General features: G+C 38.8%; 1 long non-coding RNA gene and 1 pseudogene across 1 annotated transcript; both read right to left on the reverse strand.

Moving 5' to 3' along the window:
* Positions 1 to 24,672, reverse strand: part of LOC109092172 — a 1,055,107-nt pseudogene that overhangs the window by 490,504 nt on the left and 539,931 nt on the right.
* LOC122144448 lies at positions 20,498 to 22,814 on the reverse strand. The gene is made up of 3 exons (XR_006159714.1): positions 22,004 to 22,814; positions 21,801 to 21,858; positions 20,498 to 21,173 (listed from the first exon to the last, which is right to left on the reverse strand). It is a non-coding gene; the product is annotated as an uncharacterized LOC122144448 (long non-coding RNA).

Genomic DNA, 24,672 nt, shown 5'->3' on the forward strand with positions numbered 1-24,672 from the left:
AATCACAAACACACTCTTCATATGAGAATAATTCAGAGATGTTTGAGAGTGTTTTAGTGCGTTCAGGAATAATGCAGTCTGTTCTGTATCAAACACAAGAATAAACTGATGGTGTTCAGATGAACTCTTTCTCAGACTGAGTCCACTGAATGTCTTGAAGAGAAAAACACAGATTTCTTTACCTGTGAGAAGTGAAGAGAGAGCGATCAGGTCCCAGCAGACACAGATGACACTCAGACATTTTCTCTTTCTCTGTCTTTCTCTTCATTATTTGCTCTCAACTCTTTCTTTAAATACTCTCAGCTCCTCCTGTGGTTTTAACTTCCTCTGATCTGACTGACCGAGTGTTTAGAGACTGCTAGAGCTGCACTATATGTCTGTGTGTAATGAAGACGTGCTGCTTTACATACGTGTGAAACATGTTCTTCAGTGTGAGAAAGTGCATTCTGTCAAACACACATCTGCTCTGAACACAGTTTATAAACTATTCTTCGTGAGGTGAGATCAACCTCCGACATGTTTGTGCGGGACAAAGACTGCCTTAAAAATAAATGAAGGGAAACGGGGGAGCCACTTTTTTCTATTTATTTTTTTTTTTATTTTTTGGACTAAAACACAATAATAAAAACACGTATCAACCGATTTCTGAGGTTTGTGATCCACATGAAGTAAAAAAAAAAAAAAAAAAAAACTATGCCTCCAGTTATTTAGTTAGGCTTGCAAAATTATTAAATTTCATAAGAAACTTGTCTCAGTTATTGATGTGGTTGATTTTTTCGGGTAATGATTCTAATGTTAATGTAGTGTAATGGGACCATGGTTTGGGCACTACAAGTCCCAGCAGCCCCTGCGGTATATAAGGAAGTAGTGAAGATTGTTTGAAAAGAGGGAAGATGGTTTGGCAAAACAAGCCAGTAAAAGAGAAGATGTGGAAATATCAATCTTAATAAGTAAAACTATGTTTGATTAAGTTATTTTAGTACTGATGTCTTTTTTGAAATTTTTGTTTGATATTTGTGTTATTTGTGTAGGTTAAAATACAAGAGGATGTTGGGAAAGTGTGTATGGATGGAAGGAGTCGAAGGAAAGAAATAATTTTAACTAGGTTAAGGATTGGACATTGTGGGTTAAATAAGTGCTTACATATTTTAGGAAGATGTGAATTTTGTGACAGTATTGAATCTGTTGAACATGTGGTAATTGAATGTCAAAAATATGATCGAGAAAATATAAAGATGAAAGAAAACAAGGAATTTTGGGGTGCAAGGGAATTCACTTAAGGAACTTCTGGGATTAACTTCAAATGATATCAGTACTTATTTATTTACCTTCCTGAAGGACACAGGGATAGCAAATAGAATATAGAATACAATTTTGGAAATCTTTATTAGCTATTAATTAAAGGGTGGGGGGGAAGAGAAGTCTCCATTTTAGTTTTAGATACTCTCTGTCTAGCTCCGGTTCACACTCCAGTACAGTAGGTGGCGGTAATGCACCATTGAAGTTGGATCTGGATGCCAACCGTTAAACATCAAAGAAGAAGATGTTTGAAAAGAATGGAGGGTGTTTGTGAGAGGCGCTTCTTTTATTGATTGTGTTCAGACATCCCAAGACTCCCGGAAGTCCCGGGAGTCTCCCGCATATTGATAGCGGCTCCCTGATGCCCAAAAATTAGTTAAAATCTCCCGGAATCTAGAGCGAGCAAAAGCGCATGCGAGACAGAGACAGTGTTTCAAACCGTGTAGCGCGCGCACGGCAGAGAGGGAGAGGGAGCGAGAGACCTTGCGTGTGTGTGCGTAACAAACAAGTATAGACACATTTTACGGCAGACTACACGAAAGTCTTATAAGTGTCAAACATAATGACAGTCTTGCTCGCTGCACTATTTGTAATAGCGACTTCAGCAACGATATAAAGTTGGTTCGACGTTTGACATTTTGTCAGAGATTCAGCCTCGGAAATCTTCAATAGTTATTTAACGATTTAGCACAATGACAAGAGACATACTGTGTTGTAATTGTTTTCAAATGTAGAAGAGAACACACATTGTGTTTTATTGGTTTTAATCTGCCTTAAGGAATTGTAACTGATAGACCTTATAATGTAAAAGTGCAGGAAAGGGACTGTCTGCAAAGTGCAAAACGAAGAGAAAAAAGCACAATTACTCCATCTAAATGCTTCACTTGTGAAATGTATAAATAATAAATCTCAAATCAAATGGGTGTGTCTTATTATTTGTTCATAAAAGAACATTTAGCTGTTGGGTTTATTCACAGAACTGTAGCACAACAAAAGTTATTGAAGTGTACCAATTGAGAAAAAGCTTGCAAAGCATTACAAAGATTGTGCAGTTTACCGCCCCCTAGAGGAACATACTGCACTTGTCTTGACCAAGTTTGATATTCAGAAGTTTAAATAAATTCATTTAGAATGCACTCAGTTTGATATGTAAATTTAAATGGGTGTGACTTGTTACTTGTACAAATAACAATACTTACAGCCATCTTTTACTATCATATGTAAATCAGGATGCATACTATTGAATTAAATTGGAATCCGTTAACACTATTTTTTAGAAAATACAGTATTCCATCTCAACTTCAAAAGGTGTGTGTCTTGTTACTGGTTCCTAGTAGAACATTTTTGATGGTGGTTTTAGCCACACAACTATAATAGAACACATACTATTGAAAATTAAACCAACACATAATTTAGTTTCAAATAAATACAATCTTCTATCTCAGCTACAAAGGCTGTGTCTTGTTACAGATTTAATAAATGATATTTTGCAGCAGTTTTCATTGTCAAAAGTGATGCCGAAGTCATGCTATTGACTTTCAAAAAATCGAATGCAAAGCCTTCCATAGAGTCTCCAGTATTACTGCCCCCTAGAGGAATGTGCTGCAGGTGTTCTGAACGAGTGTGACATTCAAAGTTATAAATTCTTTTAAAATCAATAAAGTCTTCTGTTTCAACTTCAAAAGGTGTGTCTTGTTTCTGATTTCTAAATGAACATTTCAATTATGGTTTTAGTCTTATGTGTAATTCAGGACACACGCGACTGAATTAAACAGTAGGTTTCTTGAAGCGTCTCGTTGTCTGAGTTCTTCTGGATTTATTCTCTCTCAGTTTGTACATCATTCCAGACAGACAGATGATGATCAGATCTCTGTGTGCATACTGTATATGAAATGCCAATCCAAAAAAGAAAAACAGCCCCCATATATTGTATATTAGTTATTGACATATAGTACATTAGTTTTTATATAAGTATGGAACAACACAAATTACAATTTATCTATAGATCTATAAATACACATACATACACACACATATAAATCAGCCTAAAATTTATATTCATGCTTACCACCAACAACACCTAAAAAGTAGTCTTGCACTCTTTAAAGAGCTTTTTTAAAACAAAAGTTACTGTACTTTTGAGTAAAATTTTGAGGAAAGTCCCAAACGTTTATTTCAGTGACATATACAGGAAATATATTCAAAACAGGAAATTATTTTTGTTTAATGAACATCGTTATTAAATATAATATATATATATATATATATATATAATAAATACAAAAATACAGAAAGTATTTAAAAATCATGCATAATTAAAATGTCACGTAAATACAGAAAATATCTGTCAAAGCAAAAAAAAAAAAAATTGTACAAAGGTTCCATTTGACTTAAGTTTATTCTTATAGTTCTCTGAAGATATAGTTGTGGGCAAAAAGTTAATTATTTTAACAAAATAAGAGGTATTACACAAAATGCCTTTAATTTTTAGTGCTGCCCTGAGTAGAAATGTTTGCATCAAAGATGTTTACATATAGTCCACAAGACAAAATAATAACTGAATTATGTCAGAAGCTTCAGAAGAGTTTGTGAGACCTGGAGAGTTTTTTATAAGAATATTGGACAGTTTAACTGCTCAGGAAAAATAAGGGACTCATGAACAACTATCAAAAAAAAAGAAAAAAAAAGAAAGACAAAAAAGCAAGAAAAAAAAAGAAATTGAATGGAATGTAATTTTTGAATTTAATTCAATAGCATGTGTTCTGATTTACATACGAGTGTAAAACCTGAATTGAAATGTTCATTTTAGAAATCAGAAACAAGACACACCTTCTAACCGCTGCTAGACTCTTTATGTGTTGCAACAAATCGAGGAGAATTAAAATAATTAAACTGCGATGTGTGTTCAATTCTACGTTCTATTGCTTTTCAGATAAGCCATTTTTTATACAATTTTTACTCATCCACTAAGAATTTATTGTAGTTTTTCGTGGCTGAATATCTGTCTAATATCAACGTCAAACATCGAACCAACTTTATATCGGTGACTTCAGCATTGCCCATGGTGGGTTAAATTATTGCAAAAGGCATGTTGAGGTGAGTTAACAAGTTTCATTTCATGTGCATATTATTCAGGCTAGTTGCCAAGGCTACATGAAAACAAAAAACTGCTTAGACCTGTTTAAAGTTGCAATGGAAAATAAATAAAAGCAGTTTACATGAATAGTATAAGCAGCTTATATAAATAGTAAAAGTAATCTACATATTAAACATAATTAACGAATAATTAATGCATAGGCCGGCCTTATTACCATTAACTAACTATTAACTAACTACTACAATACAAGAAGTATTGAAACAGTACACTTACAGGTATACTACTAGAACACTGATATTTATATACTTGCTACATAAAGTATACTTAAAAAATATACTTGAATTTTACTTAAATATACTTAATTAAACAAACTTGAAGTGTACTACTTTTTTGGTAAGGGAAAGCAGCTTCACAGCAATAATAATAAATAATAAAATTTTTTTATATTTAATTTTTTATTTTATTTTGTTTCAGATCAGCTATAAGTAATACTATGTTGTTTATTTGTTTAATATTATACAAATAATAAACTAAAAATGTAATTTCTTCTTCAGAATCAGTTCTCAGTCAGAGGACTTCAGTGCTGCTTTACTGACATCTAGTGGAGAAACTGAGCAACTGACTCAAAACTCAACACTCAAAATATCAACTACAGACATTAGATAGTATACCATTTTTATACTTATAATTAGACATTATTAAATCATTATTTGTCAAATTTAGGAACATTTTTATACTGAAAAACAAATAATAAACCTCCTGGAGTCGGGCTATTGTAGTGAGGATTAAGCAAAGACCCTTTGGAGTCAGGATTAAATCTACCAAAAGTTACATTTTATTCCCCCAAGCAAATTTGAGCTAATATTGAATAAATGTTTGTTTCACTAAATCTGGTTTTTAATCTGATTTTTTCAACCGCCTCTCGTGTATGATTGACAGCAGAGGGATCCAATCAGCGTCTCCTGTGAAAGTGAAAGTAGAAACAGAAAATCACAGCAAACAACATCTAAACGCCACACAGAGATGCCTCTCGTGTATGATTGACAGCAGAGGGAATCAATCAGCGGACAACTGTGAACAATTTTGGATCTGAGGCTTGGCTTCAAGAGTTTTTAAGACTTTTACAAACGAGCAGAGAGAGAGAGTTTTAATGTGTGAGGATCCACAGACGAGCTTCTCTTCCAGCAGCAGACTCTCAGGAAGCATTTCACATTTCAGCAGCTTTACACAGTTTCACACATTACACTCAAAACTTTATATTCATCTAAGCTAAAAATGTAATAATAATGCCTTTTGTATATGCATGCAATGTTTTCAGCATTGATAATATATCAGCATATTATAATGATTTCTGAAGGATCATGCGAAGACTGGAGCAATGAATCACAGGAATAATTATATTTTATAGTGTATTAAAATAAAATAGAAAAACAATTTAATTTGTAAACATTTCACAATAACACTGTTTTTAGTGTGTTGAATAAACACAGTCTTAAAGAGCAGAAGAAGAAATAATACTGATCCCAATCTTTTGAATGATGTTGTGTTGTAGATTTGAAAAGCAGAGGTTTATTAATCAAACAGGGTCTGAGTTTGTGCTGAAACATGAAGAAGCAGTAAAGGCCACAGAAGGTCCAGGATTCTCTTCTCGCTGGAGAGATTGGAAACAGCAGACAGAAACACAATCACCACTGAATTACTTCCTAATCATTTCACCTTTCCTTTAAAATAATGACTAAAACCAGCCAAAGATCGTGGAGCTCGGATCAAACGCTGTGTAATCACATCTGAGGGATATTTTTTAAATGTCTGTAATATATCTGGGCTACGATTAGTGTAAGAAAAATCATTCTTCAGTTCATCTTTTCCCACAAACTTTACTCTGTTTTTCAGTCTGTTCTGCTTCAGATCCTCTTCATGCAAACCAACATTAGAAGAACAAGTGATAGTTTGCTTCACGTCTCCTCTTTCTTCACACTTTATCGATCAGATGCATGATTAATATGTTTTTCGTGTCCTCTTTATTCAAACTTTATTGAGTAGATGTTTGGTTAATATAATGTTTTATTGGATGAAGCGTTTAAGTTTTGTTGTTGAATCAAGACTAGTTAGCGCATAATGGTTTAATAACAGTATTTCATTATGGTTACAAAATTGTGTTAATGATAAAGTTAATATACAGATTACAGCTTTCCACACAGAGCTAAAGGTGTGTTGGGTAGCGAATCTCTTCCTATTTTCCATCCAAATGGACCAATATTGGTCACACTATCTATTACCGTAGCCAGATATCACAGTTTTCTCAGGAGCAGTGTAAAAGTCTGCGCATCCCAAGCTAAACACTACACGGGGAACACACATCACTCATGTTTCACAGTGTGTGTGTGCACTCTCTTAGCCTTGCCCATGTTGGTCATGGTTATGTAGAGTATATCAGTGACTAGACTTACTGTAGTAAATGTGCGAGTAAATAAGATTCAGAAGATAATAAACACTGAGGTGCTCGTCCATCCAGTCTTCTCAGCTTCAGCAGCAGTCTCTAGTCTTCTGGTGTTAAGAATGGATACTTCATCATATGTTTTAAGATGCATCTGCTTACTCAGTAGTAGATAATAAGAAGTCATTTTCAAAATTCTATTATATGATCAACAATAAATCTTTTTTATTCTTTGCTCTTTAATTTCCGTTTGCATTATCTGGTAACTCGGACAAGTGACCTGCTTTGAACCTTCACCGTCCCCTTACATTACATTAAACAGTACATTTTACACTTTAAACTTTGATTACTTATTAAATAATAAATGACTTCAGGAAGGGGCTTATGACAAAATAATAAGCATAACACCCTTTAACCTCCTGCCGGCTCTACCCAAAATATACATCACTACCTTAATATTATAAAAAGAAAATACAATGAGTATACGGACTCCCTTACTATTGAAAGAGACAATAAAAATGTGAAATAGAGTGGAAATGAGAGGCACTCCTCACAAGGTTTTTTCAGGAAATGTGTGCGGTTCGTCCAGTCCAGGGACTGCTGGGAACACATGGGTGTATCTACCATCAGCTCCAGATCGTCTCTCAGACACACTGATCATCTGTTTGACTGCTGCACTGGCCATCATTGATCCGAGGAAAGACAGTAGAACAACACAAAAACAACAAACATCAAAGCTATCATAATTATTATTATTCTTCCCACTGTAGTAAGTCATGTAGGACTGTAGTAAGTCCCCAAGCCCCAAAAATTGAAGCACTAATTTTGTATTTTGTCTAAAAAAAAAAAAAAAAAAAAAAAAAACTATTTCCTCCATATCTATCAGATGATTTGGTAGACCTAGGCATGTGGCAGTTAGCAGTGCTTCCCAAACCTGTCCTGGAGGCCCCCCTGCCTCCCACCTTTTGTATGTCTCCCTTATTCCACTCATCAGCTCGTTAGTAGAGACTGCAAGAACTAAACTGGGTGAGTCTGATTAGGGAGACATACAAAATGTGCAGGGCAGGGGTCCTCCAGGACAGGGTTGGGAAGCACTGCTCTATAGTAGTACTGTCCTTGCAGGTGGGGATGAGATTGTGGATGCTGGGTGGAGAGGAGAGCACACACCTCTTGGGGACCGGTGAGTAGATAAGTAGCGAATCCACAGGTTGGTCGATCCAAGGGAACAAACAAAGCACACAAACAACAAGGAGGGAGCACAAGGAGACACAGACAGAGCACATTCTTGAAGTAATGCGAGATCAGCACAAGGAGGACAGGTAAGCAGTCTGAAACTCAAGGTGAGACCAGACACTGAATGGTGTATGGTTTCATAGAGATGTGCTGATGACGGTAGTCCTAGACAGGTGTGGTGATCGTGAAGTGTGAACAGGTGTGAGCTGGGAGGGATTCTGAAGTGACAGGCATGAGGAATATAGATTGAAATTGTCACAGGTAGCACATAAAATATATTATTAAATATATAATATTTTTAACACCTTAGTATATTTACATATAAAATAACACATGAAACTGAATTTAGAGTTTGACTTTTTTGCAGAGAAGCTTCTAGTATCTACTCCAATTATGTCAGGATCTGGGCAGTAATTGTGACAATGCAGGAATATATTTCATCTCCATCTACCAACATGTTAAGTGTAAAATAAGATTACTGCTATTCTACTCTATTATTCGCAACGAAGGAAGAATTAAAGGGATAGTTCACACAAAAATGAAAATTATCCCATGATTTACTCACCCTAAAGCCATCATTGGTGTATATGACTTTCTTCTTTCAGACAAATCCAATCAGAGTTATATTAAAAATTGTCCTGGCTCTTTCAAGCTTTATAATGGCAGTGGGTGGGAGTTTCTGTTCAGCAGTCCAAAAGAAGTCCAATAAAGTGTGTGCATCCATAATAAAAAGTGCCTTACACAGCTCCGGGGGGTGAATAAAGGCCTCTCAAATAAAGTCCATGCATTTTTGGAAGAAACATATCCATATTTAAAACATAACCACTTTTCTGTAGCTTGCGCTTTTGTACGCGGAAGCTATTCCGGGCAGATGACCTAGGACGTATGCGTAGTGTACATAACAAACATAAAAATAAAAATAACATTAATACCATTAAAATGTTTTGTATATTTAAGATTTTAAATAAAAGCTTGTCACTTTTTTAGTAACACTTTGCAATAAAGTCTCATTTGTTCTCAGGATCTAATGATTTATTTATTAATCTTTGTTAGTGTTAAAAATAATAAAAAGTTCAATGTTATACAAGTATTGTTCAATGTTCAAGTGCACATTTATCAAGAGTTTTAGATTCTATTTGACTCGCTTCAATTAAATAATCCAAATACTCCATTTTGCTGATTAAACTGTCAATTTTTTTTTGAAGCAGTGATTAAAGAGTCAGTGATAAAACAAATGTTTCTCACCTGTCAGAACATACACTGACAATCACAGGAGCCACAATCGCAGGAGCCACAATCACAGGGGCCACAATCACAGGAGCCAGAATCACCAGGGCCAGAATCACCAGGGCCAGAATCACCGGGGCCACAATCAGAGGAGCCGAAATCACAAGGAAAGCAATAACAGGGGGCGCGCTCTTCAAAGGCATTTCAGGCGCCTCAGACGTCTTCTCCTCCACAATCACTTGTTTAGGTTTTGGACTGTTGGTTATTATATGACAATGACATTGGCATTTACTGCAATCATTTTGGCATTTACATCCTTCTTTGGTGTTCTCAGACTCCATTGTAGGTTGAAGTGATCCGCTTGAACCTGTGAGCAGATTCAGAAATATTCTCAACTCCTACAGTAAATCTTATATCTTGTGTGAATCAGGGTGTGGTTTGCATGTAAGGTCTCTCAGGATTGCACTGAGCATGTGCAGCAGGCGCGCCTCAATCTCTCTCTCTGCCTCTCTCTCTCTCACACACACACACACACACACACACACACACACACACACACACACACACACACACACACACACACACACACACACACACACACACACAAACACTTTGCTGCAGAAGCATCAGCCTCTGTGGTCTCAAAAAACAAAACAAAAAAAAAAACCTTCATAATGTTCCTTTATCTTGCAGGATTAATATTTTTATTCTAACGGGTTTATATATGCTTTCAAGGTTGAGATGCCCAGCTCCTAAGCCTGGGCCTGGTGAAAGTTAGTGTGTTGAAAGAGTGTATGCAGATACAGGACAAGTACTAGGATTAAATTATTCAAACGTTCAAGATGCACTTTTGTCCAGTTAAAGATGAGAACCAATTATACTGGAGAAAATGATGTAATCATATCATGTTATCATTGCTCATTTCTAATATAAAGTGCTGTAATCTTTGAGAGTTGTTCTGCTGTGTCTCTCGACTGGCCGCTAATAAACATTCATATGAAAACATACTTGGGATGGGGGTCTTTCCTTATGGAAACAAAACATTCTCATATGTTAACCAATATATAAATTGATTTAAATATGTTGAAATATATGCAAAATAATATATTGTGTCAATATATTACAATATAATGAACAATATGTAAGGAACTGTTATGTTCCATATTCTGAAAAATATGTGACAATATATGTACTATGTAAACATGTTAGTGAAGAAACGTAAAGGAAAGTTCTGGTGAAAGACGAGTAGGGTTGGGTACCGAAACCCGGTATGAACCGAACCGAATCAGAATGCAGATTTCGGCGCCTCATTTCGGTGCCTCTTAAATTCCTGAGCGATCGACTAAAAATTTTTGTCCTGGTTCTCCAAAATGTACGCAAGAAGCATGGGCGTCGCTAGACTTTTCAGCAGGGCTATAGTGTTTAGCTCCATAAACTGTACACAAATTTGCGATCGCCTCAGAGTCAGTCCCCTCAAATTTCATATGAAAATGACAGCAGACCTGTCTCCTCCCCGTCTTTCAGAACGCTCTTCAATCCGCAGACTGCGGCGGAGCAGCGCAAATGGACTCAAACAGAAACAGAGGACACGAGTTGTGTTTATCGATAGATTGTTAGAATATCTGTATCTGTGCAGTTCTTTGTCATAAATACAGTTTACAAAAGGTCACGAGGGAACAATCGGTTTTCCATCTACTGTAAAGTCTTCACTCCGGTTACTGCTTATCACACCACAGCTGTTTCCTTCAGCGAAAATCTAGCCCTTAACACATATGAATGCATAGGCCTACTTTATAAAACAACGTTGTTGCTACTTTATAAAGAATGACCATACAGTCATTCACAGAACTGATTAAAGACGATGACAGACAGCACTAATGTTTACTTAATATCAGAGTGATTGACAGAGACACAGTAGAAACATTATGTGTGTTTTTGTATTAAATAATGACCCAGATCGTGAAATACATTTATTAGCCTTAGAGTAAGGGAAGCACAACTTGGGAAATGAGAGCATCCAAGGTGCATGTGAATGCTATGGATTTATTTGTAATATTTTCAGTGTTCTTTAATGTTATCTATAGTATTTTTTGTGGTTTTTTTTTTTTTTTATAGTTTTTTTTTTTTTTTTAAGTATCGGCTCAGGCACCGGTACTGTTTTAAAAGTATCGATATGGCACCGGTATCGTAAAAAACCCAATCGATACCAAACCCTAAAGACGAGACATGCTCACAGTGTCCAAACAGTCCAAAACATTATGTAGCTTGATAAGCTACAAGCTACTCATAGGATAAAGTAGCTAAGCTTTGAAAAAGTAGCTAGCTTCACTACAAGTTACTACCAAAAAGTAGCTAGTTACATTGAAACTACTTTTTTCCACAATACGTATAGTATCACTGCACTCCCAAGCATTCATCTTGCAAATGTCCATTCCCTTCTTAACAAAACAGATAAACTTCTTCTCCTCACCCACATCAACAAGGACTTTTCAAACTCTGCTGCATTTTGCTTCACTGAAACCTGGCTGAGTGAAGCGTTTGCGCTACATCTGCCGGGCTTCCAGCTGTTCAGAGTGGATCGCATCATGGGAGGTTAAGAATGACACCGATATATAGTTAATGTATGTCCTGGAAGTTTTTATTCAGTGATCTGCATTAAAACATCATCTATACGGAGCCTTGCTGTGTACGGAACATGGTTAGTCTAAGTGTGATGCAATATATTACTATCTCTGGTGGGACATGTAACGTGCTGTCTGTGTTTTGGCAGTTCACAGGAGAGATTTGCTTTATTAAAACCCCCAAGAATGATTAAAAGAGAGTCTGGGTACCTTTGCTCCATTTCAGTTATTTGTTCAGCTATCTGTTTTCAGACTAACAAAGGAGATCAGAGTGACTAAAAAAAAAAAATACTCTGAAACGCTGAAAAAACAGTTTTCAGCCAACAACCAGGCATCACTCTGGACTGGTCTGAGGAACATCGCTAAGTACAAGACACCACCCCCACAGTCTGTGGAGAATCAACAACTGGTAGGCGATCTGAATGTGTTTTACTGCAGATTCGAAAAGCCCAGTCTCACACCCCTACCTGCTCTGATCTGCACTTCACACATTTACTTACCCTTCCTGTAACAGTTCAGCCTTCGTAATTCTACCTGCCACAGGAACTGCTGAAACAGTTCTACTCGGCCATCATTGAGTCTGTCCTGTGTACATCCTTAACTGTCTGGTCTGGCTCAGCTACCAAATCAGACATCAAGAGACTACAACGGAACAGTCAGGACTGCTGAGAGGATTGGTGGTTAGCGGGGTTCCCCCTGCCCAACCTCCAGGATCTTTACATCTCCAGAGAGGAGGAAAAGGGCTAAGAAAATCACTTTAGACTAGAGCCTGACCGATTTATCTGGCTGCCGATTTTATCGGCCGATATGAGCCTGTCGCTCCCTAATCGGCCGGGCTCTACTTTAGAGCCCACACACCCAGTCCACTCTTTCTTAGAACTGTTGCCTTTTGGTTAGCGCTACAGAGCAGAGACCACCATAACAGCCAAGCACAATTTATTTTTTTTCCCTGCAGCTATAATCAGCCTGAACAATTAAAACATTCATAACTATACATTGTCCATCATAACTGACACATTAATACAAAGAATTCAAAAATTTTACATTTATAAACTGCATACTTGTAAATAACATATCTGTACATTCATTTAAACAATATTTCTAAACTATATTTCTATTACTTTATATAGTGCATTTTTTTAATTATCTGTTTTCTTTTCTTATATTAGTGTTATTTCATCTTTACTGTGTAATTCTATGTATGTCTGCACTATCATGTATACTTGCACTATGTCTGTATTTTCTTCTGCACTGGAAGCTCGTGTCACCAAGTCAAATTCCTTGTATGTGTAAACGTACTTGATGATAGAGCTCTTTCTGACTTCTGACCTCTGTGTGTTTCGTTGTGCAGGTTTTGTGGGAGGAGCTTCACTAAACATGAATTTCGGTGTATAAAAGCTAATTTGAGAACATCAACAATAAATCAGTTACTGTGTGTTTTTTTTCTTTTTTTTTTCCTAAGTAATTTACACCTTTAAGCATTTATGTAAGTGAAATAGATGTCCTAAAAGGGGACATCTCATTTATAAAAACACTCCGTAGATTTCATCCTAAAAGTGTAAGTACTAGGCCCATATGATAAATCCCATGCGATATTTAATGTGCATCATCCCAGTCAGGGGAAGACACACACAGCACCTGTAAATGAACAAACCAGATCAAAAACAAACAAAAAGGAAGCAAATTTACAATTCAATCAAAACAAAATATTCCCAAGAGAATAAAAAAATTAACAAAACTGAAATAAACAAAATAAAATACACACTAGGCTCAAAAGAAATGAACAATCAAATAATAAATTTAGATAATTTAAATCATCCGGCCTTCCACATCAAGTACATATAGGGCAATATAAAAGGCCCTATATGTACAGATATCAAGTTATAGGCCAAATATGAGCCATCCAACAAAGGAAATACAAAAAGGAAAGAACAAATACACAAACAAACAAACCAACTAGGAACAAGACAGCAACACTTCTTAATACTGATGTTCAGAGTCCCGCACTACAGCAGGAACCCTCCAATGCATGAGCACCTCAGCCACATTAAATGGACAGGGCCAGCGTGAGCACTGAACCGAATGCTAAAAAGCTGAAAGATGCTAAAAGTCACATTACTCTAATGCTTGCCTTTCAGATAAATGCACAAAAAGAACCTAAGTGAGCCGTGACCAAGTTAGCCACACTGCTAACAACAGTGTAAACGCTGGTAGCAGAAAGGGGCGGGGCACCTGAGAGCAACACATCCAAGTGATGCAACTCCACCCTTTATACGCTCACCCATAACTACTGATAGGCTAACAATCCTAACAATCGCATAGGAGGATCTAACCATCCTGCCACAATCTATTCCTGCTTTTTGTATCGTCGTCCCTAAGATGCCATACAAAAAGATAAACCCCTAGAACACAGGACTCAACACCAAGGCCTATAAAGGACTGAAATCTCACTTGAAGCAGCCTCAGATGAGGACATGGCCTCACTGGTCGCCTCACCCACAGCCCGTGGGCGACTATAAACGTTTGGCTGTTGGCCGGTGTTCTGTCGATTTGTCCTACGCTGTCAGATTTTCCTACCTCCCAGTGGGTAGTACAATTCGACAACGAAAAATGCTGCCGATAAAATAACGGTTTATTAACATCTACACATACCATAACCCTAAACCTACCCTTACAGTAATGCAAATACAGTAATTATGTGTTATATTCGCGGATGAAGCAAGAAGGGATACATTTACAGGAAACCAGCAATAAATAATTTTTTCTACGTATTAGATTGTGTTTTATTAAAGTCTATACCTACCCCAAACCTAAACCTACACTTACATTAACGCAAATACATTAAATATAGTTGTTTATCATGAGAAAAAGGACACGATATTGCTGTGCGCATGCGCAGTTAACCCTGGTAGGAAAATCTGACGGGTAGGATAAAATGTAAGGACACCAGCAGTAATTCTTGTTGTCCTTCTCAGTGCGGCTAAATCGGGAACAGGGAGGTCTGTAGATACAGCCACGGATACAGGAGGTATCTATCTCCAGAGCACAAGTGTCTTGAGGCCTGGCACCCCGTCACAGACCCAGATGCTGCCAACCCACTCTGTGGTGGCACCTAGGTGGCATGGAGAAGCAAGCTTGAGGGACTACGGGCACTAAAGCCAACAAGTCACCCTCATCCAGCTCATCTTCAGAAAGCAACGCTTTTCCACTCAAAGGGCTATCATTAGGGTTCTGATTTGGAGAACCTCTTTGAATCCTGGCCTTCAACAGGGAACGGTGAAACATTGCTTTACCTTTGCTCAGCTCTTCCGACGTAAGGCACATTATGATCAGAATGTGCAGTGTACACAATTAGAGGAGGGCCAGTTGGTTTACCTACAGGGAGTGTGGCATGCGAGGGGTCGCCAAAAAATCCAGGATTTGAGGGATTCGGTGGTGTACCAAGTTGTGAAAGTGCCAAAAGATGGTGGTGCTGTATACACAATCAGTGGTTCGTTCAATGCCCTGATGTCCATGCTCCCGATGGAGCTGTGTCAGAACATCTGCTTTCAAAATGATGGGCAAAATCAACTGATAAAGCTCCTCACCCCCATCAGGGTGAAACACCCGTCGGTATAACACACCGGCTCTTTCTACGAAACGATCCCACTGCCAGAGCACTAAACTGGACTTAGACAACTGTCTACGTTCTTCTACGCTAGGAAACACTTTCTGCTTCCAAAAACTCAGAACCTCTTTAACCCTCTGAGGTCTAAGGGTATTTTTGGGGCCTGGAGAAGTTTTGTCATGCCCTGACATTTGTGCTTTTTTCAGTTTCTTATAAATATCTAAATGGCTAAAGTCTAATCTCACTGTAATCAGCACAAACTGGGCTATAATAATAATAATAATAATAATAATAATAATAATAATAATAATAAAGTGAGCAGCATGTATGTATATGATTGTGTTTTTGAGAAATAAAATGTTATGCGTGGTTAGTGAAAAACTAAAAATGTTAAATCACTTGAACAAGCCCATAAAACACATACAGAACATTGGTTCCCGGGACTTTTGAGAACTGGAGCTCGTAGTCTAGAATTTCTTTCTAAATTATGTGAAAATCTGAGTTGTAAAACAGGAAGAGTGCAAAAAAAGGATCACTATGTCACAAAGTACCCAGAATTGCATAGTTATACATCTTTGTGCCACTCTTGGATACAGTTCCTTTACACCTGGACACACAAGTGCACATCATATGCCTGGCATTTCCAAGGAGTGTCCTGCCTCTTACCATGGTTTGCTTTGCAAAGCACACAAGTCCTGCGACCAGTAGTGGCATCTGAGGTCTGCTCAGTTCCTGGAAAAGGCACATGGTCAGCACTGGTCCTCGTTGGTGGTATTTTCTGTGACACACCCACAGAGCTCTGCGATTAGTTCTTCCATAAACTCCTTGTGGGTTCATGGTGCCATAAAGCTCTTTGTGCACAATAAAAGCATGGTGGGCAGCAATGTCCAAGAAGTGTAAAAATAGCTTTCTGTACCACTTCATTGTTTTGTGCTGTGTACTTTAGTATTGTAAACAGCTGATCAGACAGGTCAACACCCCCCACCCCCCCCCCCCCCCCCCCCCGTGTGCTGGTTGTAGGCAGTCACAGGTGCAGGACATGGGAAAACTCTCTGTCCTCCATCCATTTTGTGTTTTCGCCCCTCCTTTGCACATTGTCTCCTGTATAAGCAGCATGGATGGAGCAGACAGCACCTTTTGTGTGTCCATCCATTTCACAAACAAGATTTTTTTCTCAAATCCACCTGATGGAGCCCTCTAACAGACTTTTTGGGTGAGTGAGTTAGCTGCATTCCGAGGGCAATCTTTCCTTTTGTCTCTGTAAGTCCCACATGCAACCGAACTTCAAAGCAAACACAAGTCTCGTAGGCAGCTTGGGACTAGTGTAAAAATTATCCATGTATACAACAAAAAGAACCTAAGTGAGCCGTGACCAAGTTAGCCACATTGCTAACAACAGTGTAAACGCTGGTAGCAGAAAGGGGCGGGGGCACCTGAGAGCAAAACACATCCAAAGTGACGCAACTCCACCCTTATACGCTCACCCATAACTACTGATAGGCTAACAATCCTAACAATCAATAAGGAGGATCTAACCATCCTGCCACAATCTATTCCTGCTTTTTGTATCGTCGTCCCTAAGATGCCATACAAAAAGATAAACCCCTAGAACACAGGACTCAACACCCAAGGCCTATAAAGGACCGAAATCTCACTTGAAGCAGCCTCAGATGAGGACATGGCCTCACTGGTCGCCTCACCCACAGCCCGTGGGCGACTATAAACGTTTGGCTGTTGGCCGGTGTTCTGTCGATTTGTCCTACGCTGTCAGATTTTCCTACCTCCCATTAAAACAGTGGGTAGTACAATTCGACAACGAAAAATGCTGCCGATAAAAATTATGGTTTATTAACATCTACACATACCATAACCCTAAACCTACCCTTACAGTAATGCAAATACAGTAATTATGTGTATAATTCGCGTATGAAGCAAGAAGGGATACATTTACAGGAAACCAGCAATAAATAATTTTTTCTACGTATTAGATTGTGTTTTATTAAATTCTATACCTACCCCAACCCTAAACCTACACTTACATTAACGCAAATACATTAAATATAGTTGTTTTATCATGAGAAAAAGGACACGATATTGCTGTGCGCATGCGCAGTTAACCCTGGTAGGAAAATCTGACGGGTAGGATAAATGTAAGGACACCAGCAGTAATTCTTGTTGTCCTTCTCAGTGCGGCTAAATCGGGAACAGGGAGGTCTGTAGATACAGCCACGGATACAGGAGGTATCTATCTCCAGAGCACAAGTGTCTTGAGGCCTGGCACCCCGTCACAGACCCAGATGCTGCCAACCCACTCTGTGGTGGCACCTAGGTGGCATGGAGAAGCAAGCTTGAGGGACTACGGGCACTAAAGCCAACAAGTCACCCTCATCCAGCTCATCTTCAGAAAGCAACGCTTTTCCACTCAAAGGGCTATCATTAGGGTTCTGATTTGGAGAACCTCTTTGAATCCTGGCCTTCAACAGGGAACGGTGAACATGCTTTACCTTGCTCAGCTCTTCCGACGTAAGGCACATTATGATCAGAATGTGCAGTGTACACAATTAGAGGAGGGCCAGTTGGTTTACCTACAGGAGTGTGGCATGCGAGGTCGCCACAAAATCCAGGAGTTGAGGGATTCGGTGGTCGTACCAAGTTGTGAAAGTGCCAAAAGATGGTGTGTGGTGCTGTATACACAATCAGTGGTTCGTTCAATGCCCTGATGTCCATTGCTCCTGATGGAGCGGTGTCAGAACATCTGCTTTCAAAATGATGGGCAAAATCAACTGATAAAGCTCCTCACCCCCATCGGGGGTGAAAACACCCGTCGGTATAACACCCACCGGCTTTCTTTCTACGAAACGATCCCACTGCCAGAGCACTAAACTGGACTTAGACAACTGTCTACGTTCTTCTACGCTAGGAAACACTTTCTGCTTCCAAAAACTCAGAACCTCTGAGGTGTGGCCGAAATGCCAGGTATTTTTGGGGCCTGGAGATATTTTGTCATGCCCTGACATTTGTGCTTTTTTCAGTTTCTTATAAATATCTAAATGGCTAAAGTCTAATCTCACTGTAATCAGCACAAACTGGGCTATAATATAAAAATAATAATAATAATAATAATAATAATAATAATAATAAGTGAGCGGCATGTATGTACATGATTGTGTTTTTGAGAAATAAAATGTTATGCGTGGTTAGTGAAAAACTAAAGTTAAATCACTTGAACAAGCCCAATAAAACACATACAGAACATTGGTTCCCGGGACTTTTTGAGACTGGAGCTCGTAGTCTAGAATTTCTTTCTAAATTATGTGAAAATCTGAGTTGTAAACAGGAAGAGTGCACAAAAAAGGATCACTATGTCACATAGTACCCAGAATTGCATAGTTAATACATCTTTGTGCCACTCTAGGAAACAGTTCCTTTACACCTGGACACACAAGAGCACATCATATGCCTGGCATTTCCAAGGAGTGTCCTGCCTCTTACCATGCTTTGCTTTGCCAAAGCACACAGACAGTCCTGCGACCAGTAGTGGCATCTGAGGTCTGCTCAGTTCCTGGAAAAGGCACATGGTCAGCACTGGTCCGCTTTGGTGGTATTTTCTGTGACACACCACAGAGCTCTGCAATTAGTTCTTCCATAAACTCCTTGTGGGTCATGGTGCCATAAAGCTCTTTGTGCACAATAAAAGCATGGTGGCAGCAATGTCCAAGAAGTGTAAAAAATAGCTTTCTGTACCACTTCATTGTTTTGTGCTGTGTACTGTAGTATTGTAACAGTTGATCAGACAGGTCAACACCCCCCCCGTGTGCTGGTTGTAGGCAGTCACAGGTGCAGGACATGGAAAACTTTGTCCTCCATCCATTTTGTGTTTTCGCCCTCCTTTGCACATTGTCTCCTGTATAAGCAGCATGGATGGAGCAGACAGACACCTTTTGTGTGTCCATCCATTTCACAAACAAGATTTTTGTCTCAAATCCACCTGATGGAGCCCCTCACAGACTTTTTGGTGAGTGAGTTAGCTGCATTCCGAGGGCAATCTTTCCTGTTGTCTCTGTAAAGTCCCACATGCACCGAACTTCAAAGCAAACAAGTCTCTTAGGAGCTTGGGACTAGTGTAAAAATTATCCATGTATACATGGTACCCAGAGCCCAAAACTGTACGGTCCAACAGAGATGTCACAGCGTCATATGAAAGTCCATGGCCTGTGGGAAAGTGGTTCTTTCCCGTGTAAACCTCTAAAAAGTGTAGAGGAAGGTTGATGGCGGACCAATTGCTTGAGTTCACGACGAAGACCAATATCAATAACGTGCTCACAACAAATTGGTCACGCAATAAAGCTTCTGCATTCGGTATGGCATGAGGAGACTTTCTCCAAGAGGCCCAGCAATGCAATGGAGAATTCTAACAATGTCTCTACCCTCCTGTTGTCTCCTGGAGAAAAGGCCTGCTGTAATGCTACGCAAGACAGGGAACACCCATACAATTCTCTTAAACACCTGAATTATTTTCTCAGGATCCCCCCTCTCCATGTCAGAATGATATCTGATCTCATCTCGGGCGTCGCCCTCCAGGGTGATCAAAAAGAAAGAAAACTTGGTCAACTACGGACAAATGACGTGCCCGCATGCAGGCTTGGGCTTCCTCTACCCAGTCATTAATGGTAAGGCTTGCTCTACTGCTAAACATTGGTCATTTTCTATCTCGGGGCACAAAAATGAATCTCTCAGATAATTGAGCACTAGCACCAGTAGGTTGCTGCAGAACAGAAGGTCCAGTGGCAGCAATAGTGGCCACACCAGGATCTACAACTGGAGCTTGTTCCTGTCTGAGCCTTTCATTATCAGCCTTCAAAATGGGCGACAGGATCTCGAAGTTCTTGCAACTCCCCTTCCATAGCAGATGTCAGAAACACTTACCACTAAACAGGGGAATGAAAAAGATGGGGGGGGGGTGGGGGGGTGGGGGGGGGGTTAGAAAAGAGAAAACAGCCAGGTGAATCCTTCCAGGAGTTTGTGCTGCTGTCTTCCTAGGAAGAACCGTAAACAAAAACAATATCAATTTAAAGAAATATCCAAAGCAACAAAATAACCCACGTCTCTACTCAAAACTGTAGAACACTGCCGACTACGCCAGAATGTAGCAGCATGGCAATAGGCAACAAAAACTATAACACTAGACAGAGGACTACGCCACCCCAGGACTTGCACCTAGGGAAATACTATGCACTGGCAGGTGCTAATCAAGGCAATACAGGTTCAGTTCCACAAAATAATTGAGCAAGAGACGTGGGTACCAAAATACAAAGCTTTATTAATCCAAGTAATAAATTACTTAAAAAGGAAATCACATGAGCGCTGACAAACTTAATGATTGGTTATTTGTTGCGGATCACAAAAAAAAAAAAAAAAAAAAAAAAAAAAAAGAGAGTTACAGGGCTGTGGTCAGCTGGAATCAACTCCTAAAGAAGCACAAATTGCAATTATGACACACTATTGGTGCATACATTCACACACTCAATACCCAGTGAGATTTTGGTTAGTGATCGACACGCCACAACACTGCACACGGTGACAAGATAGCGCCACCACCGCACACGTGTGGATATCTGCCTCCCTGCCCTTTTGGGGTTTGACACACAGCACCTGTAAATGAACAAACCAAATCAAAAACAACCAAAAAAAGGAAGCCGGTTTAAAATTCAAGCAAAACAAAATATTCCCAAAAGAATAAAGAAATTAACAAAACTGAAATAAACAAAATGAAATACACACACTGGGCTCAAAAAGAGATGAACAATCAAATATTAAATTTAGATAATTTAAATCATCCGGCCTTCCACATCAAGTACATATAGGGCAATATAAAAGGCCCTATATGTACAGATATCAAGTTATAGGCCAAATAGGAGCCATCCAACAAAGGAAATACAAAAAAAGAACCAAATGCACAAACCAACCAACTAGGAACAAGACAGCAACAATTCTTAATACTGATGTTTAGAGTCCCCCACTACAGCAGGAACCTTCCAATGCACGAGCACCTCAGCCACATTAAATGGACAGGGCTAGCACGAGCACTGAACCGAATCGGAACCAGAAGTTGTTAACAGAAACTGGAAAAATGCAGCCAAAAGCCACACCAAAGCAGAGCCATAAACGATGTACACGATGGTGTGGGAGCCAGGAGCGGGCAGCAACGGACTGCTGCAATGAAAAACAAACTAGTTCCAACAGTATGGTTAAACTTTGCACCATAATTCTTACACGTACCCAAGTAAGAAGTCTGACCAAACACAGGTCGCAACATTAACCAGTTGATGTCATACGGCTATAAGTGATAAATAAAAAAAAATAAATAAAAAAAAAATAAATAAAATAAAAAAAAATAAATAAAAATATATATATAACAAAACACTAACATTAGCATGACAAGAGTAGAAAGATGCTAAAAGTCACATTACTCTAATGCTTACCTTTCAGATAAATGCACAAAAAGAACCCTAAGTGAGCCGTGACCAAGTTAGCCACACTGCTAAACACTGTGTAAATGCTGGTAGCAGAAAGGGGCAGAGCACCTGAGACCAACACATCCAAGTCACGCAACTCCACCCTTTATACGCTCACCCATAACTACTGATAGGCTAACAATCCTAACAATCAGTACAGGAGGATCTAACCATCCTGCCACACACATTCATGGATCCGTGTGTTCATTTCTGCGTGTCTGTATCTCGTTACCTGTCTGATTGCTCGTTCAGAGTTGCTCCGGCAACCACGGTGCTGATGAGCTAATTAGCACAGCTGCACCTGCCGCTTGTTCTGTCCTGTCTTTATCTGTCTTGTGTTTGGTACTGCATGTTGTCAGATCATTGTTTGAGTTTGTCCATGCCTGGCTTCCTCTCCAGTCCTTTGAGTCATGATTGCTCTCAGAAAAGGATTGTTGTCCGGTGTGGTTCACCGTCTTGTTCTTGGAATTCTGTCTGAGTTGGATTGGGTCAGTGCCTCGCAGTCTCCGTGTCACAGAGACCTGCTCACCTGCTCATGTTCACATTCTCTACACATCTTGCTTGTTCGTTGTTGTGGCAAAATAAACTGGACTTCACTTGTAACTGGATTTTGTGTGATCATTATGTGACAGTTATAATGAAGTGCCATCTAAAGCACATTGTAACATCTAGACTAGTCCACATTCAGCTAAGTAACACATTAAAAAATCAAATAAATCAAACCAATAAAACATGAGGATGAACACCGAAACTAGCTTCATTATGAAACCTCTTTTTAAATGGATGTCAACTTATTTATAGTCTCTTATGGCTGGAATACACTCCACAATATTTGCTCAGATTTTCCACAGATTTACAGTCTGGAAAAGTTGATGCTAGTTGCCAAAGATCAGAGCCAGTCTGTAGATTTGTGTTCACAGATTACATAGAAAATCGATTAACTTAAGGTGACACCCATCACTTAATATTTAAAGTCTGTTTATGAAGTATTTACATATACGTTCAATGTGGAAGAGTTTAAAGAGAGCACACTGAGCTTAATGAGAGCGGAAACATTTTTTTAATAAATGTTATATTTATTAAAATGACAGGATTTTGCTAAACAAATAGTCTAGGTCATCTATTAAGTTCATACATATTTTAATATGCACAACTATTATTAACAGTATCTATGAAATTATACTTTTTCTTATTGAGGTCACACTGTGGGAAGTTGTGGCCTAATGGTTAGAGAGTTTGACTCCTAACCCTAAGGTTGTGCGTTCGAGTCTCAGGCCGGCAATAACATGACTGAGGTGCACTTGAGCAAGGCACCGAAACCCCAACTGTTCCCTGGGTGCCGCAGCATAAAATTGGCTGCCCACTGCTCCAGGTGTGTGTTCACGGTGTGTGTGTGTGTGTTCACCGCGGTGTGTGTGCACTTTGGATGGGTTAAATGCAGAGTACGAATTCCGAGTATGGGTCACCATATTTGGCTGTATGTCATGTCACTTTCACTGAAGCTGTGTGATTTTCATGGTAGTTCACCCTTTAAGCTCACCTTACAATAATATGAAATCTTCAAAAATTACAGCAGTGTTAAACCACAGACCAGCAATAAACTGTCAATTTATAATATAATGGATTTAAAAGTACAAGTCAGTAATGCCTGTTAAGTAATTTATTACCGTAAGACACAACATGCTCACTCCTGCCTCACATGTATTATGCTCACTCCTGCCTCACATGTATTTATTTTTGCACTTTTTAAATTAATTGTTTGGTTTTGCTTTTTTAGTAACAATTCGGTTGAGGTTGCAAGTGAACCGTACCATTACCAAAACGTGACGTGTGAGTTTTGCTGTTGGTGGAGTACCTGGTACCTGGTACTTTTTTAGTAGTCACTGAACTTGCGACACAAACACAAAAGATCCGCTAAATCTAAATCAGCACAGCCAGCGAAGGATAGCGCAACTGTTTTGAATGAACGCACCTTTTTTTAACAACCCAAAAGATTTCTTGTCTGTTGTGGAAGTACAGACGTTCCTCTCGTTGATAGAGGTTTTTTTTAGGTTTTTTTTAGGAGTTGTGGTGGTATGTGAGTAATCCCACCCACTCTAAAGAACTATAATACTGCAGTGGAAATGCAAACCGTGCCGAGCCAAGCCGTACCATAACATACTGAGCCGTGCTGAACCAAGTCGTAAAAGTGCCATTATACAGCTAGTCAGCTAACTGTGTTCTGTAGCATCTGCGCTATGTTACTAAATCTTTTGGATCTAATGTAATAATTTCTCACATCCAAGTTCTAGGTTATAATATGCAAAAGTCTGAACATTAATCTCTTAATTTTACAATAAGTAGGGAAACTTACCCAAAATAAAGGCTTAAATATCTAAAAATTGCAAATTAAGGAGCTACTCTTTTGGTGAATGTTTTCAAGCAGCTTTCAAAATGGCTGACAGACAGTGTGAACACATGAAGACTCATATCTCAGAGTACAATGATCTGATTGACTTGGAATTATAGGAGGTATATAATAACAAACATATCAATTGGTTAAGACAAGTAGGATAATAAATTATTTGTTCTTTTTATAATCTGATCTCAAAAATTGAAGTGTGCATAATGAGTATGTGAGCTTAATAGTTACGTTT

Source organism: Cyprinus carpio, unplaced genomic scaffold (genome assembly GCF_018340385.1).
Source record: "Cyprinus carpio isolate SPL01 unplaced genomic scaffold, ASM1834038v1 S000006675, whole genome shotgun sequence".
Taxonomy (NCBI): domain Eukaryota; kingdom Metazoa; phylum Chordata; class Actinopteri; order Cypriniformes; family Cyprinidae; genus Cyprinus; species Cyprinus carpio.